General features: G+C 45.2%; 1 long non-coding RNA gene across 1 annotated transcript in view; it reads right to left on the reverse strand.

Annotated features, from left to right (window-relative positions):
* Window positions 1-435: 435 nt before the first annotated feature.
* Window positions 436-18,978, reverse strand: part of LOC146869709 (uncharacterized) — a 22,847-nt gene continuing 4,304 nt past the window's right edge. Inside the window, exons 3-4 of the long non-coding RNA XR_014981473.1 lie at window positions 1,805-1,953; window positions 436-1,095 (exon numbers count right to left, since the gene is read on the reverse strand). This is a non-coding gene — a long non-coding RNA (uncharacterized LOC146869709). The remainder of the gene's footprint in view (window positions 1,096-1,804; window positions 1,954-18,978) is intronic.

Genomic DNA, 18,978 nt, shown 5'->3' on the forward strand with positions numbered 1-18,978 from the left:
GCAGGGTCACACATTGGCATGGTGTGGGACATCGTTGATGGCACCGGTGAAGTGGTCAGCTGCCGGGTGCATATAGGGTGGAAGGGGACACGTGGGGATGGTGTAGGGCATCGTTGATGATACCAGTGAGGGGTCAGCTGCCAAGTGCAGGTAGGTTCAGGGTCACCCATCGGCATGGTGTGGGACATCGCTGATGGCACCGGTGAAGTGGTCAGCTGCCGGGTGCATATAGGGTGGAAGGGGACACGCGGGGATGGTGTAGGGCATCGTTGATGATACCAGTGAGGGGCCAGCTGCCAAGTGCAGGTAGGTGCAGGGTCACACATCGGCATGGTGTGGGACATCGTTGATGGCACCGGTCAAGTGGTCAGCTGCCGGGTGCATATAGGGTGGAAGGGGACACGCGGGGATGGTGTAGGGCATCGTTGATGATACCAGTGAGGGGTCAGCTGCCAAGTGCAGGTAGGTGCAGGGTCACACGTCGGCATGGTGTGGGACATCGTTGATGGCACCGGTGAAGTGGTCAACTGCTGGATGCATATAGGATGGAGGGGGAAACGTGGGGATGGTGAGTGGCATCGTTGATGAAACCAGTGCAGTGGTCAGCTGCTGGGCGCTCATGGGGAGCAGGGGTACATGCAGGAATATTATGGGCATTGTTGATAACAGCAGTTCCTTGGTCAACACCTGGGGGTAGCTGGGGTGCCGGGCACAGGGCACTGTAAGCACTACATGCTTAATGCTCCGGTAGCAGGATCCAGGAGAGCTACAGAGAGTGTGGCAAACGGTGTGTGGGCCATCAGTGACTCCTAATAGCCACTCTTTCAGCAGCCCACACCGTGGCAGGGGTCGTGTGGCATCTGCATTTTATTTAATCCAAATCTTTAGTCCATGATGCAATGTGGTAGAGCTTGTTTATTGGTGGTCATTATGTCCTGGTGTAGAATGTTGCTGTATTAAATCAGTCTCCTGCACCCTTTACAGCAGACTCTTGTTAGCATCCGTTCATCAGTAAAAGGTACTTCATTAAACAGATCATGAGGTCGCTGCTCCCTACATGTCTTCAAAGCATGTCCAAAAACTGGTGCGGAAACCCTGGAAAACAAGTCAAAGAAAAGGGGTCAGCAGAGAGCTCTGTGTGTGAGAACAAACACAAGGAACAGGTACCATGTCCAAGCACATCTGGGCCCCCACAGGGACTGCAGCCTCTTGGTAGGAGAGTGGAGGGCACTGAAATATCATAAACCTAATGTTGTTAGGTCTGGAAATATGCACTATAATGCACATGTTTTGACATGGCTAGAGAGCAAATGAGCGATCATATGGACACACGCTGGCTCACTCACTTCTGACCTACCCCTTGGGCACGGGTAGGTGTGAGCACTAGGGGTCGGTGAAACATTCCATAATGCCAGCGAAATGATCGAATTTACTCTTGTAACGCAGAGTTCTGACCAAATTCTACCAAACAAAACAACGCATGGCAATTTTTTTTCATGCGCATGGCTCGCGGACAGTGGTATGGCAAGCACGGGCGAGATTTGGCATCCGCTAGCGTGATTTACGGTCGCTATGAGGGCAGTTGGTGAAGTTTTCCTGACCATTCATGGTCCGAAGGCTGGCGTCATAGTAGAAAATCTACTTGAGAGGCAGCAAAATCAACTCAAGTAGCTGCGCCCTCTGGCGCGCCATGTGGTGCTGACTGCACGGACTCTTCAGCGCGGAATGCACTCCCGGCCCCACTGCTATCCATGCAGAGGGCAGTAATGACCATTAACCCTTTAACAGCCGCACTGGTACTCACCCAGATGCACATGGACAGAGTAGCCGCCAGGGTCAGGACGTAGAGCACGATGAGGGCGATGGCCCAGCCCTCCAGAACCCTATCCTCTCTCGGGGGGAAGCGAGTGGTCGTTGTTGTGGGTGTGGTCGTTGTCAGAGTAGTCGATGATGCTGGCATTGTGGAGAACAGTTAAAAAGGAGTTAGCGATGTTGCCCTAAAAGACACATGTGGATAGTATCATTTGAATGCTGCCCTTACAACTACTTGGCTAGCAATAATATTATTGCTGCCCTTGGAAGTACCTGGGTAGCAATAATAACAATGCTGCCCTTAGTGGTAACTGGGTGGTAATAACATCAAGCCTGCCCTTAGAGGCACGCGGATAAAAGTAATATTAATGTTGACTTTAGGGACACATGGTTATGAATAGCATCGCTGTTCACCTTAGAGACACATGGATAGGAATATTATTAATGCTGTCCTTAAGACACATGGATATTAAAAACATTAATGCTGTCCTTACAGACACTTTGATAGCAACAATATGTTAACGCTGCCCTTAAGACACATGGATATTAAAAATATTAAAGCTTTCCATAAAGACCCTTTGATAATAAAAATATGTCAAGGCTGCCCTTTAAGACATGTAGATATTAATAACATTAATGCTGTCCTTAAAGACACGTTGATAGCAACAATATGTTAAGGCTGCTCTTAAGACACATGGATATTAAAAATAATAGTGCTGTCCTTAAGGACACTTTGATAATAACAATATGTTAACGCTGCCCTTAAGACACATGGATATTAAAAATAATAATACTGTCCTTAGAGACACGTTGATAGCAGCAATATGTTAACGCTGCCCTTAAGACCCATGGACATTAATAATATTAATGCAGCCCTTAAAGACCATTAGCTGGTAACCATATGTTAACGCTGCCCTTAAGACACATGGACATTTATAATATTAAAGATGCCTTTAGAGACACGTTGATAGCAACAATATGTTAAGGCTGCTCTTAAGACACATGGATAATAATACAAATAATGCTGTCCTTAAAGACACTTTGCTAGTAACAATATGTTAACGCTGCCCTTAAGACACGTGGACATTTATAATATTAAAGATGGGGCCCGGAACCGATACCAAGGGCCACCAGGGGTACCTGTGGTAAAGAACTCCCGCAGGCTAAGAAGTGCAGCTGGAACAAAGCTCCTTAAAAAGGACTACTTGATTGTCACTTCATAAAAGAAAGAGGATTCGTTGCGTGGGCATCTCATTTTTTGACATTATGTTTCACGCCTTTATTGCGAGCACACGGAAGGCCAGACACTGCGCTGACCCCAATAAATGACACTTTAGGGAATAGCCCTTTAGAGAGCACCCGATTGAGCCTCACAGAACAGAGCCCTTTAAAGAACACCTGAGTGAGCTTCCCAGAGCAGAGCCCTTTAAAGAACACCTGAATGAGCATCGTTTTACAGAACAGAGCCCTTTAAAGAACACCTGAGTGAGCATCGCTTCACAGAACATAGCCCTTTAAAGAACACCCAAGTGGGCTTCACAGAACGGAGCCCTTTAAAGCACACCTGAGATAGCATCGCTTCACAGCAGCTCTTTAAAAGCTCACCTGAGTGAGCATCGCTTCACAGCAGCTCTTTAAAGAGCACCTGCGTGAGCATCGCTTCACAGCAGCTCTTTAAAGAGCACCTGAGTGAGCATTGCTTCACAGAACAGAGCTCTTTAAAGAACACCTGAGTGAGCTTCCCAGAACAGAGCCCTTTAAACAACACATGAATGTGCATCGCTTCACAGAACATAGCCCTTTTAAGAACACCTTATTGATCATAGCTTCACAGAACAGAGCCCTTTAAAGAACACCTTATTGATCATAGCTTCACAGAACAGAGCCCTTTAAAGAACACCTGAGTGAGCATAGCTTCACAGAACAGAGCTCTTTAAAGAACACTGAAGTGAGCTTCATAGAACAAAGCCCTTTAAAGAAAACATGATTGAGCACAGCTTCACAGAACAGAGCCCTGTAAAGGACAGCTGAGTGAGCTTCACAGAACAGAGGCCTTTAAAGTAGGTCTGGGCAGTGAACTTCACTCCGTTCACAGAGTTTGCGGAGTTTTCTGCACTCCCCACTCCGCGGAGCTCGCGGAGTGCAGAAAACTCAGCTTCGCGATGTGCAGCTGAGTCTTTCCCCCCCGCTCGCGATCGCAAATTTCTACCCGTGCGGCAGGAATACCAGCAAGAACTGCAGTTCGCACTGCACTCCGACACTTATTTTTTGTAACTTCGCAGAGTTCCGCGTAGCAAAATTCCACAAACTATGCCCAGCCCTACTTTAAAGAGCACCGGAGTGCACATCGCTTCACAGAACAGAGCTCTTTAAAGAACACCCAAGTGAGCTTCACAGAACAGAGCCCTTAAAAGAACACCTGAGTGAGCATCGCTTCATGGAACAGAGCCCTTTAAGGAACACCTGGGTGAGCATTGCTTCACAGAACAGAGCTCTTTAAAGAAGACCTGAGTGAGCATCGCGTCAGAGAACAGAGCCCTTTAAAGAACGCCTGAGTGAGCTTCACAGAACAGAGCCCTTTAAAGAACACAAGTGAGTGAGCATTGATTCACAGAACAGAGCTCTTTAAAGAACACCTAAGTGGGTTTCACTGAACAGAGACCTTTAAAGGACACCTGAGTGAGCATTGCTTCACAGCAGCTCTTTAAAGTGCACCTGAGTAAGCATCGCTTCACAGAACAGAGCTCTTTATAGAACACCTGAATGAGTATCGCTTTACAGGACAGAGCCCTTTAAAGAACACCTGAGTGAGCATTGCTACACAAAACAGATCCCTTTAAAGAACACCAGAGTGAGCATTGCTTCACAGAACAGAGACCTTCAAGGGACACCTGAGTGAGCATCGCTTCACAAAACAGAGCTCTTTAAAGAACACCCAAGTGAGCTTCACAGAACAGAGCCCTTCAAAGAACACCTGTGTGAGCATCGCTTCACAGAACAGAGCCCTTTAAAGAACACTCGAGTGAGCATCGCTTCACAGAACAGACCCCTTTAAAGAACCCTTGAGTGAGCATCGCTTCACTGAACAGAGCCCTTTAAAGAACCCCTGAGTGAGCATCGCTTCACAGAACAGACCCCTTCAAGGGACACCTGAGTGAGCATTGCTTCACAGAACAGAGCCCTTTAAAGAACACTTGAGTGAGCATCGCTTCACAGAACAGAGCTCTTTAAAGAACACCCAAGTGAGCTTCACAGAACAGAGCTCTTCAAAGAACACCTGTGTGAGCATCGCTTCAAAGAACAGAGCCCTTTACAGAACACTCGAGTGAGCATCGCTTCACAGAACAGACCCCTTTAAAGAACCCCTGAGTGAATATCGCTTCACAGAACAGAGCCCTTTAAAGAACCCCTGAGTGAGCATCGCTTACAGAACAGAGCCCTTCAAGGGACACCTGAGTGAGCATCGCTTCACAGAACAGAGCTCTTTAAAGAACACCTAAGTGGGTTTCACTGAACAGAGACCTTTAAAGGACACCTGAGTGAGCATTGTGTGGAAATGTGGATTTTCCTGATCAGTTATGTCCCCTATCTTGGACCCCAACGGTTCTATATGCATGTTACAAATACATGTATGTTCCCTCCAGTTCCAGTTTCTAAGACGCAAACATATGTGTGTCTACCGTCGACATGTTCTCTGTCAGATCCGCCATCAATGGGCTGGATATTCGATTCCTGAGCATGAAAGGCCACCGACTTTATATGGCTAAGTTACTCCATTTTTACAGTTCAGGCAAGTAGGCCCGATTCTGTCCTCAAAGCCTTTCCCTGCTCTCTGTCTTTGACAGCTTCAGCTTGAGCTCGCATCTGTATCCATGAACTTTGTCCTACTCCCTGTGCAGCTAACGGTGCCTGCCTCGGCCAGTTTTCGCCTGCCTGCCAAGAAGCTGTATTTCACCTTCGAATTATCTATTTTGCTCTTCAGCCGATGCATTCCTGTCTAGTGATTTAGGTAAACATTTCCTTCAGCTCACAAGCAAAGGACTCAGCCTTTCCGTCCTCCTGCAAGTGATTCATAGCCCTGCTGCCATGGAAAGTTTTCTGCCCCTCGCATCTCATATAGACACTTAGACGCTTGTACACGCACACACAGTTAGTATAGAATAGATTCTGTCCGAGAGTCCTTCCTTGTGGATAACATAGTTCTCTAAACATAGGATGTTAGATATGATTTGGGATTAGGTTGACTTGACTCCCCAGACTTCTCGTCTCCACATGTAGAGCTAAATGTCAAGTCCCCTTCACCCCCTAGTTGCACGTCAATCACACGTCATACTGCTGCGCACGCATCTATGTTAAGTATTATCGTATAGATCCACCTATGTAAGATAATCAGAGCCAATCATGTTTCTTTTATTCCTTATTACGCCTAGTTTCGATTACGTACCTGTCATGTCACTTTTCTTATCAAATGTTACGCCTTCTACATTCGTTTCATTGTAAAGCACTTATTATAAAAATGCATGTCTGTCAATAAAGTATTGTACTTCACTTCCTGAACCCTCGTGGTGACGGAACCTGGAGGCCGCGACTCGAGTCGGCCATTTTGAATGGAATAAAGCCCATTTAGAAAACCTCTTATACCACGGATTCTGCCTCTTGTTATTTTGAGCTATTTTACTTTATTTTAAGATTCCGTATGAAATTCAGTCCGGTAAAGAAGATTTTATTTACCACATAATGGCGCCCGAATAGGGACACTTTCTCATCTCACGCGCCGGCGGTGCGTTGCAGGCCCGGTCTCCTGCCACAGCTGGACGGACCATAAACGCGTACCAGCAGGATTTCCTGTAAGCTCCCTCCGGTCAAGCGGGGGCGACTGAGGCTGCGATCAACCCAGACGAGGCGGTGAGAAGTGCGAAGTATCCCGACCAGAGCCTAGCTGAGAGAGCAAGATCCGAGGTATACAGAGGCCCACCAGGTTTTTCGAAATCCCGATGTCCAGAGGGTCCGCTGTCCGCAGTCATCGAGTCCTGTCCATTCTCTGAGGCCTTCCGTTTCAAGGAGCTACTCGGTGAGTACCATCGCCGGGGAGGCGTGTTGACGCGCACATAGGTTGTGCCGGTCAAGACGGATTTGGGTACACAAATCCGGTCTGCACTGTTTAGCAGTGTATATGTACTGTTTAGCAGTATATCAAGTATTCCGAAGTATTCAGTTATTGTCAAGAATTCAGCGTGGTGATTAGTTAGGCAGACTGTCATCATTGTTGGTCGTTGTTAAAATGTTTAATGTTTAATGTTTAAAGTGTTCAAATATTGTGGTATGAATGAGTGTTCATTGTTCACTGTTCATTATTGTGTTTTTCGTATTAAGTGAGTTCAAGAGTAAGTATCAGATCAGTTGTCAATATGCCGCTCTTCTCGAAGTTAAGACAGATTACTACCAGAAAAGGGGTGCTTGAAGAAGCAGTTCCTATTCCTCCTAGGGACACTCCAGGGCATTTTATGTACCATAAGCATGGCTTAGATGCCATATTGTTTCTTGATCTATGGGTAGATTATACCAAGGGATTACCGGAAAGTCAAAGGTGGCCCGCAGCGGGAACCTGGGATGCAGAGTGCATCATGAAAGTGGAGGAAGAGTTATGGAAAAGAAAGGTCAGACAGTCACAGAAAGATGCTGTTGAGTTATGGCGTAAAGAATCTCATAGACGTACAGAAAAAGCACGTAGACAAGAAGAGAGGAGTAAAGAAAGTTCAAATAAAGTTCAAGAAAATCTATTAATTGAGGAAGGTATCCGAGTGAAATCAGAACAAGTAAATAGACAAAGAAATGCTCTTATGAATGGTATGTATCCCCTTCTAGCCGAAGGACTACCTAAGGCTGCTCCAGAGATGCCAAAAGACTTGCCACCCCCATTATTTCCAATTAAGGTACATCCAAAAGGACATCCCAGAACCGCAGAAGATGTTTTTTTTTCCTCATATCTAGACGACGCAGCTCCCGAGTATGCTAACACCGCACCACATAGACCGTCTGGCGGAGGGGTTCAACGTCAGGATCAGGTATCTGTCCCCGTGCAACAGCAAGTCCCGACACAAGCTTCGGCAAGCACATCTGTTTCCGCATCTGTCTCCGCGGTCGATCCTACAGGGGTATCGACACCCATAGTTGCTGTGTCACGTTCAACGAATCCATTCACACCCGACGCCCCAGATGGGGCCACGGGAGGTGCTAGCAGTACCTTTACACCACCCAGAATAAATAAACTTGTTTTTCAAGAGTCAGCGCATTCACGTACACCTAAATTCGTAAGTGAACGTACGCTTAAGGAACTCCTTGTAAATTGTAGATATGACCCAGTGGCTGGTAAAGAGGACGAAATGGTCCTGGCATCATTACGTATCAGGCGAGCCGCAGAGTATTTAGCGAGGTTACCAGGGATGATTACGCATCTAGATAACATATATCATTTTGTTCAAACAGGACGAGATCCAGGATGTATTAACAGAGCTATGGAATTCCAGAAAGTAGAGATACAGGGGGAACTGTTACGTTTCCTCATAAACTGTGTGATCAGAAATCAAGACCGCCCGGGGGTAGACCCGAATGCAATGCTTATTCTTACAAGATGGAGTCAGAATATATCAGAAGGGAGACACGATAAGCAAAATTGTATAATAGCCATGTGCCGAAAAATCCGTAAAGAAATAGAGCGTATTCATGAAGAGAGATTGGGAACAGACGAGTTCGAGCAAGATGAAGTGTCCGAATCAGGGAATTCCGCAAGACAGTCAGAGACCATAGCCTATGTAGGCAGAGGAAGATCCTGTGAAAATACTAGATGTTTTTCTGATCCCATACACTCTGTATGCCCAAATAAAATCAGAACGTATCCGACGCCTGTAATAAATCTGAAGTCTCCTGAACATTCGTTTCAAGCCGCAGATAAAATACTACGAGAACGAAGGGGTTACCACCTCCTCGATTCCATGGATGAGCAAGAATTAGTCAGATCAGCCGTTCACTGGATTGACAGTCCTGAAAAATACGGTGATGAGACCGTAGCACACACGTTTTTTAATCTCAGTACAGATGAACAACGTTTAGCTGGAATCTATATGATTCAGCAACTCCTCATATTATATAAGAGCCAACATGCTGACCCTGGTCCTTTACCTGATATATTAACGGAACTACTCACAAACAGATGGAGAGGTTCTAGTAACAAGCTAATTAAAGAGATATTAGTGTCACGTAAGCAGTATGTCCTTTTTGTAAGTCCGGATTCTCTCTCGCTGCCCCGCAGAGAAAGAGCGCCGTACTATATGGATAGACAAAATCCTTTACGAGAAGTGCACCCAATAAAAGGCGAAGACAATGAGTTTCACCGTGTATTTGTTTACACACCCATATCAAAAATGGAATTATTAGAAATGAAGAAAGTAGTACCTAGTCATGACAAAGACCCAGCGGGTTTCCACCGAGAAATTAAAGACATGTTACTGATGGGAGAGTACACCTTTCCTGATATTATGACGATATTAAAGGTGCTTTTGCCTGCTGGCATTTATGAAAAATTGAAAGAAAAAGAGTGGGAAGTGGGAGACCAAAAGATAGACTGGACAGCATTAGCAGAGGAAGAAAGGGGCCGAACTGCAGGTTCAGGGCTCGGGGATAAAGTTAAACTGTTACCAGGTTTACTAGTACAGGTACTGCCACGTTTATTAACTACAAAAAAGGAAGATTGGGGTGCAATCACAGCCTGCAAACAAAAGCAAGATGAAGACACAAGCGATTATTATGCTCGATTTGAAAAATGTTTTGGTATAAATAGTGGTATAAAAGCAAGTAGTGACTCATATCCACATTTATTTGTGACAAAATTAGTGGAAAATGCATTGCCTCCAGTAAAGAATAGAATATTGAAATTCGAGAGTACCTGGCAAAGTAACACTCCGTCACAAATGCTACAAATGTTACAGTATCATCACAATAGAATTAGGGATGAACAAGAACACGAGCATAGACGCATGAAGGATACAAAAATGAAAATGCTAGTTTCTCAGACAGTACCAGCAGATGGTCACAAAAAGGGTGTGACACATTCTGGTGATTCTGCAGTTCCTGTAAAAGGAACCTGCAATTACTGTAAACAACTAGGCCATTATGTACACGATTGTCCAGTCCTGAAACGTAATATAGCTACAGGTATTGCAAAAGAGAGACCACGATTAGTAAGACACGATCAGAATGAACAAGGAACTATGCAGCATGGACAGTCCATGCCAGTTCAGCAACAGTCCATGCCAGCCTCACAGCAACCCATACAGTTTGTGCCAGCTGCACCACCGTTGCCTGCTACTGCCACACAAACCACAACACGACAAATGTATCAGACTGCACAGTATGAATACCCTGAGTATCAGCGTTACGCATGAACCAGCCTAGAGAGGGAAGTTGACTTACCGCTTATCGAGATTCCTGTAGATCAAGAAGGACCTTATGTACATAGTGAATTATTAGGTCAGGATAGAAAATTCTTACTCGATACAGGGGCAAGTCGAACAACTATAAAACGTAGTGAAGTTCCAGGGGCACCCCTCTCAGGCTCTCAAAATGTTTCCCTTGGTTTTTCAGGAAAACCCATTGTTAATGAAGTATCACAGCCTCTACCACTTACGATAGGACCTTTGACACGAACTACAGATTTATTGCTTACTAAATCATGCCCAGAAAATCTGTTAGGAATTAAAACTCTGAAAGCACTAGGAGCCATAATATGTTGTTCTCCGGAAGGAGTAAGGTTGTTTTTGCGTGATTTTAAAGGTCACTATGTGTCTAGAGACATGGATCCCCGACTACAGACTTTACCAGTACATCTATGGGCACAAGGCCCTACGGATGTTGGCTGCATGAACATTACACCCTATCGAGTCACAGTGAAAGCAGGAGTGGTACTACCACGAATGCGACAATACAAGTTACCGCATGATGCTGTAGTGGCTTTGCTGAAAATCATTGATGAGCTAATTGCCCAGGGAGTAGTTGTAGAAACAGACTCCAATATATGTAATTCACCGATAATTCCGATTCTTAAACGAACTGATCCTACTGCCCCACCAGTGTACCGATTGGTTATTGATTTGCGTGAACTAAACAAGTGTATTGTACCACAATTCCCTGTGGTCCCTGATATATCATCATTGTTGACAGCAATTGATTCCGAAGCAACATTCTTTACTGTAATCGATCTCAAGAATGCCTTTTTCAGCGTCCCAATAGATCCGGAAAGCCAATATTTGTTCGGATTCAGTTTAAATGGGCGCAGCTTTAAATTCTCACGCGCTCCCCAAGGATTCACAGAAAGCCCCAGCATCTACAGCCAAGCACTGAAACGAGAACTTGACAGTATCCACATGCCAGTCAATACTGCACTGCTTCAATATGTCGATGATCTGCTGATCACCGCAAGAAGCGAGCCAGAATGTGAAAAGGCTTCTCTGACAGTTTTACATTTTCTAGCCGACAAGGGGCACAAGGTGTCTCCTTCTAAGCTGCAATTCTGTGTCCAGCGAGTTATTTATCTTGGTCACTCGCTGTCCAAGGAGGGAAGGCAGCTTACACCAGATCGCATCCAGTTAATTACTAACATGTCAATACCCCAGACACAAAAGGAGGTGCGGGCTTTCATAGGCCTCACTTCATATTGTAGGCAGTGGATCCCTCAGTACGCATTTCTAGCAAAACCACTCATTCAGTTAACCACACAGGAGGCAGCCACATCGACTGTCCTCCCTTGGACTCAGGAACATACACAAGCTTTTGAAAGCCTAAAGGAAGCTTTATGTCAAGCACCTGTTTTAGCAACACCATGTTATAGCAAACATTTTACACTCTTCGTTACAGAACGCGAAGGTACTGCCTTGTCGGTACTCACTCAGGATCAAGCAGGATCACGCAAACCATGTGCTTATTTTTCCAGTACATTAGATCCCGTAGCTCAGGCTTTGCCTGCATGCCTGAAATCAGTGGCAGCGACAGCTTTAGCAATCAGACAAAGCGATGCCATAGTATTAGGACACCCATTGACAGTACAAGTACCACATGCAGTAGAGGTTCTTGTGAACCGAACACAAACACAACACTTGACCATAGCAAGACTTACCGGTTATGAACTGACATTGTTTCAACCACACATAGAGATCCGACGGTGTAATACATTGAATCCTGCTACACTATTACCTGTAATTGGAACAGACCCACTAGCTCATGATTGTGTTGAAATCATTGAAATAAAGACGAAACCTAGACAAGACTTGACAGACGTTCCATTGTTAGATCCAGACCTGACGTTGTATGTAGACGGATCGTGCATGAGAACAAGTACAGGAGATTTAGTGGCCGCGTATGCAGTCACAACAGACACTGAAGTTATTGAGACAAATTGTATAGATACTTTGTCAGCCCAAGCAGCAGAACTTATTGCTCTAACACAAGCCTGTATTCAAGCCACAAATAAGAAAGTTAATGTATACACTGACTCACGTTATGCATTCGGAGTTGTACACGACTTCGGCGTGCTGTGGCGAGAGAGAGGTTATTTAACTTCCCATGGTACCCACATTCAGCACGGACCCCTCATTCATGCCCTGTTAGATGCAATACATCTACCCACTGCTATATCGATTATGAAATGTAAAGCACACACGAAGGTTACTGATATCATTTCTCAAGGCAATGATTTAGCTGACAGAACAGCTAAACAGACTGCTCAGAACCGCACATTAGACATGACAAAGCAAATGGTTCAGACACCAACACAGTGTATGACAATTAAGGATCCCGCACTTGACGTAATTGACATACAGACACATGCCACAGCAGAAGAAATACAGAAGTGGACTGAACTAGGAGGGATCCAGACAGATCAAGGATGGATGACGAAGGAGAAATCTGTATGGTTTCTCCCTGATTCCATGGTTCAAGCCATTATAGCTACAGTTCACAGTCCAGCACATTTAGGAGAGAAGGCTATGCTAGACAGCATTCAGCACATTTGGTTCAACAAATATTTACGAGCAGCAGCTAAACAAAAAGTTCGTACCTGTATGATATGTTGTCAGTTTAATCCAGGAAAGAGTGTTCCCGTAGAGCAGGGTGGATTTCAGCCTCCTGACCATCCTTTTGAAGTCCTCCAGATGGATTATATTCAGATGGAACGTTGTCGAGGATTCAAATATGTTCTCGTAGTTGTCTGCGCTCTCTCCCGTTGGACAGAGGCGTATCCCGTATCAGATTACACTGCCCCGACTACTGCCAAGCAGCTAGTTCGAGAATTCTTCCCACGGTACGGTTTACCACGTGTTGTATATTCAGATAACGGCCAGCCTTTCTCATCCGAATTAATGAAACATGTCTCACTTTTGTTGGGATATCAGTGGAAATTCCACTGTGTCCGACACCCCGAGGCAGCAGGTCTCGTGGAACGACATAATCAACTTTTAAAAATCAGATTGTCTAAAATATGTCAGGAAAAAGGTGTGGACTGGATAGTAGCCTTACCAGTTGCGCTATTTTACATGAGGATGGTAGCACACTCTCGAACAGGGCTATCCCCTTATGAGGTGATCTTTGGTAGACCACCGAATATGTGGGGGACGCCTATACCCCGTAAAATAACTGATGTTGACTGTAATATGCTGACAGATTACCTGGCTTCCTTGATGTCTGCACTACAATCTTGTCGTTCACAGGTAGTCGCAGCTTTTCCCGACAACACCAAGGTGAAACCTCATGACGTAATTCCCGGCGATTATGTTCTCGTCAGGAATTTTGATCGGAAAACCCAACTGGAGCCAAGGTGGAGGCTTCCTAAGTTGGTCCTGCTGACGACCAGAACAGCTGTGAAGATCGAAGGAAGAAAAGGCTGGGTGCATTCCAGCCATATCAAGAAATTTCATGGACTTCCTCCTGACACAAACAGTACTCCCCGTGTGTCTTCCCCCATTGACTCAAAGCTACCTTTGGCTGAGGCCAGTAGCACCGAACTCTATAAGCAGAAACTCAGGTCCAGATCCAAACTGTCGGACGATTTGATTGTTTAAGTCCTCCCCAAGGTGAAGCGGTTGAATCTGTCCCGACATGTATCCCTTAGGTCTGAATGATGTAGAGTCCAGAATCATAATGAAACGACATGCTTATTGTAAATTACTGCGTAGCCACTGTATTGTGACTTTATTAATTTTGTTTTCCTTGAGTTTTTTAATAGTTACTGCAAGTATATTGTTGCATATGTATTATCCTGTTTCTAAACGTGCTTTCAATATAACTGATGAACATTCTTTTAGTGACCTACCCCCACATGAGTTGTCCTATAGACTTGCGCTGCGCAATAACACCTTCATTAGTATGTTACATCATTCCCATCAGACTAGTAATGCCACCAATTGTTGGGTGTGTGGCCGACTCCCTCCCTATCAGAATAACAAAGGGGTTCTGCCTTTCTTTCCACATCCGTTCACACACAATGGCTCCTGTGGAGCATGGTTTAATTTATTAAATTCCATAGACCCAGACACAGCAGTTTATCAACAACATTGGATATGGGGAAATCTGAATCTAGTTTTATTTAAAGTCTGTCACCCCAATAAGGAGGGTCACCCCAGTAGAACAGGAACTGATTTAGAAAATGAAGTGTATAAATTAGGTAATTTTACGCCTAATCTTATGATTTTGAATGTCAAATCCGAAGTTGAACTAATTCTGCCCACTATGTCAGTATTTCCAGTCAAGGGTGAATTATGTGTAAGAAAAGTTGGTTCCATACATATGGGCCATAGCCAATGCGTTACTACAGTAGAATATAGCGATCAAGGTAAATCTTCATTTAGAGCTTCTAGCCATTCTTACTTTATATGTGGTCAGACGGCATATATGCGTCTGCCTCTAGATTGGGATGGTACCTGTTACATAGCATTCCTTTTGCCACCTGTTTTCCTAGCTCCCCCTGATTATTATCGAAATGTTCATTTAGTACACAAAAGAGAGCGTAGAGATCTCCCAGTTGTCGATTATACTGAGACGGCATGGGACAAGTATGTAGATTTCAATAAAGGTATCTTTCCCTATATAGGTACAATATCAAATAGTAAGCTGATACGCAGATTCACCAAGACTCTTGAAGCTGTAGTAAACGAGACTATAGCCGCCCTAGGCAATCTGACAGAGGAACAATCAGTGATGAGAATTGTTGTTCTCCAGAATCGTCTTGTCCTTGACGTCATCCTGGCCGATAGGGGCGGAGCTTGCAGGGTCATCGGATCCAACTGCTGCATATTCATACCAGAAAATTCGCCATCTGTATATAAAGCTATAACACGCCTTCATAAGATTGTAAGCCAGATACACGAGAATCCAGGCACTTGGATGTGGTCCGGGTGGTTTTGGAGTGTGATATCAGCCTGGGGATGGAGAGTTCTATCCTTCCTAGGTATTGGCCTTCTTATGCTTTTCAGTTGTTGTTTATGCCTGCAATGTGGACCAGCGATTTGTGGTCTGTGTGCCACATCATGCATTCCATATCACAGTTCTCGTTCAAAATGCCGGAAGAAGAAGGAAGAAGAAATGATGCTCCATGAGCAAATCGATGGAATGATGAAGATTGATATCTCTTGAAGGGCAAGTAGGGGACAAGGAGGGAATGTGGAAATGTGGATTTTCCTGATCAGTTATGTCCCCTATCTTGGACCCCAACGGTTCTATATGCATGTTACAAATACATGTATGTTCCCTCCAGTTCCAGTTTCTAAGACGCAAACATATGTGTGTCTACCGTCGACATGTTCTCTGTCAGATCCGCCATCAATGGGCTGGATATTCGATTCCTAAGCATGAAAGGCCACCGACTTTATATGGCTAAGTTACTCCATTTTTACAGTTCAGGCAAGTAGGCCCGATTCTGTCCTCAAAGCCTTTCCCTGCTCTCTGTCTTTGACAGCTTCAGCTTGAGCTCGCATCTGTATCCATGAACTTTGTCCTACTCCCTGTGCAGCTAACGGTGCCTGCCTCGGCCAGTTTTCGCCTGCCTGCCAAGAAGCTGTATTTCACCTTCGAATTATCTATTTTGCTCTTCAGCCGATGCATTCCTGTCTAGTGATTTAGGTAAACATTTCCTTCAGCTCACAAGCAAAGGACTCAGCCTTTCCGTCCTCCTGCAAGTGATTCATAGCCCTGCTGCCATGGAAAGTTTTCTGCCCCTCGCATCTCATATAGACACTTAGACGCTTGTACACGCACACACAGTTAGTATAGAATAGATTCTGTCCGAGAGTCCTTCCTTGTGGATAACATAGTTCTCTAAACATAGGATGTTAGATATGATTTGGGATTAGGTTGACTTGACTCCCCAGACTTCTCGTCTCCACATGTAGAGCTAAATGTCAAGTCCCCTTCACCCCCTAGTTGCACGTCAATCACACGTCATACTGCTGCGCACGCATCTATGTTAAGTATTATCGTATAGATCCACCTATGTAAGATAATCAGAGCCAATCATGTTTCTTTTATTCCTTATTACGCCTAGTTTCGATTACGTACCTGTCATGTCACTTTTCTTATCAAATGTTACGCCTTCTACATTCGTTTCATTGTAAAGCACTTATTATAAAAATGCATGTCTGTCAATAAAGTATTGTACTTCACTTCCTGAACCCTCGTGGTGACGGAACCTGGAGGCCGCGACTCGAGTCGGCCATTTTGAATGGAATAAAGCCCATTTAGAAAACCTCTTATACCACGGATTCTGCCTCTTGTTATTTTGAGCTATTTTACTTTATTTTAAGATTCCGTATGAAATTCAGTCCGGTAAAGAAGATTTTATTTACCACAATTGCTTCACAGCAGCTCTTTAAAGTGCACCTGAGTAAGCATCGCTTCACAGAACAGAGCTCTTTATAGAACACCTGAATGAGTATCGCTTTACAGGACAGAGCCCTTTAAAGAACACCTGAGTGAGCATTGCTACACAAAACAGATCCCTTTAAAGAACACCAGAGTGAGCATTGCTTCACAGAACAGAGACCTTCAAGGGACACCTGAGTGAGCATCGCTTCACAGAACAGAGCTCTTTAAAGAACACCCAAGTGAGCTTCACAGAACAGAGCCCTTCAAAGAACACCTGTGTGAGCATCGCTTCACAGAACAGAGCCCTTTAAAGAACACTCGAGTGAGCATCGCTTCACAGAACAGACCCCTTTAAAGAACCCTTGAGTGAGCATCGCTTCACTGAACAGAGCCCTTTAAAGAACCCCTGAGTGAGCATCGCTTCACAGAACAGACCCCTTCAAGGGACACCTGAGTGAGCATTGCTTCACAGAACAGAGCCCTTTAAAGAACACTTGAGTGAGCATCGCTTCACAGAACAGAGCTCTTTAAAGAACACCCAAGTGAGCTTCACAGAACAGAGCTCTTCAAAGAACACCTGTGTGAGCATCGCTTCAAAGAACAGAGCCCTTTACAGAACACTCGAGTGAGCATCGCTTCACAGAACAGACCCCTTTAAAGAACCCCTGAGTGAATATCGCTTCACAGAACAGAGCCCTTTAAAGAACCCCTGAGTGAGCATCGCTTACAGAACAGAGCCCTTCAAGGGACACCTGAGTGAGCTTCACAGAACAGAGCCCTTCAAGGGACACCTGAGTGAGCATCGCTTCACAGAACAGAGCTCTTTAAAGAACACCTAAGTGGGTTTCACTGAACAGAGACCTTTAAAGGACACCTGAGTGAGCATTGCTTCACAGCAGCTCTTTAAAGTGCACCTGAGTAAGCATCGCTTCACAGAACAGAGCTCTTTATAGAACACCTGAATGAGTATCGCTTTACAGGACAGAGCCCTTTAAAGAACACCTGAGTGAGCATTGCTACACAAAACAGATCCCTTTAAAGAACACCAGAGTGAGCATTGCTTCACAGAACAGAGCCCTTTAAAGAACACAAGTGAGTGAGCATTGATTCACAGAACAGAGCTCTTTAAAGAACACCTAAGTGGGTTTCACTGAACAGAGACCTTTTAAGGACACCTGAGTGAGCATTGCTTCACAGCAGCTCTTTAAAGTGCACCTGAGTAAGCATCGCTTCACAGAACAGAGCTCTTTATAGAACACCTGAGTGAGCATCGCTTACAGAACAGAGACCTTTAAAGAACGCCTGAGTGAGCTTCACAGAACAGAGCCCTTTAAAGAACACTCGAGTGAGCATCGCTTCACAGAACAGAGCCCTTTAAAGAACCCCTGAGTGAGCATCGCTTCACAGAACAGACCCCTTCAAGGGACACCTGAGTGAGCATTGCTTCACAGAACAGAGCCCTTTAAAGAACACTTGAGTGAGCATTGCTTCACAGAACAGAGCCCTTTAAAGAACACTTGAGTGAGCATCGCTTCACAGAACAGAGCTCTTTAAAGAACACCCAAGTGAGCTTCACAGAACAGAGCTCTTCAAAGAACACCTGTGTGAGCATCGCTTCAAAGAACAGAGCCCTTTACAGAACACTCGAGTGAGCATCGCTTCACAGAACAGACCCCTTTAAAGAACCCCTGAGTGAATATCGCTTCACAGAACAGAGCCCTTTAAAGAACCCCTGAGTGAGCATCGCTTACAGAACAGAGCCCTTCAAGGGACACCTGAGTGAGCATCGCTTCACAGAACAGAGCCCTTTAAAGAACACTCGAGTGAGCATCGCTTCACAGAACAGACCCCTTTAAAGAACCTCTGAGTAAATTGATACTTGTATAGCGCACTACTCACCCGCAAGGGTCTCAAGGCGCTTGTACGAATACCGCTGTGGTACCCATCCTGGCTTTCCCTGTGAGGCATCCACTCCTGGGCACCCCCAAGGTGGAGGCCAGGCATCCTTTTAGCGTTGTGGGGGCCGTTGTGGAGATTAAGCAAGCTATTGCCCAGAGTTGCAGAGTGGGACTCAATGATTGGAATAGGCACCGAGGCAGAATTATCAGGTTTGTGGAATTTTTGAGCCCAAGACCCGCCGGGGCGGGAAATTGAACTCTGGTCCTGGGCCAGACCTCTGCATGAGGGTCTGCCGCTCTAACCATTGAGCCACACTTCTCCATCGCTTCACAGAACAGACCCCTTTAAAGAACCCCTGAGTGA

Source organism: Triturus cristatus, chromosome 1_1, assembly GCF_964204655.1.
Source record: "Triturus cristatus chromosome 1_1, aTriCri1.1, whole genome shotgun sequence".
Lineage (NCBI taxonomy): Eukaryota > Metazoa > Chordata > Amphibia > Caudata > Salamandridae > Triturus > Triturus cristatus.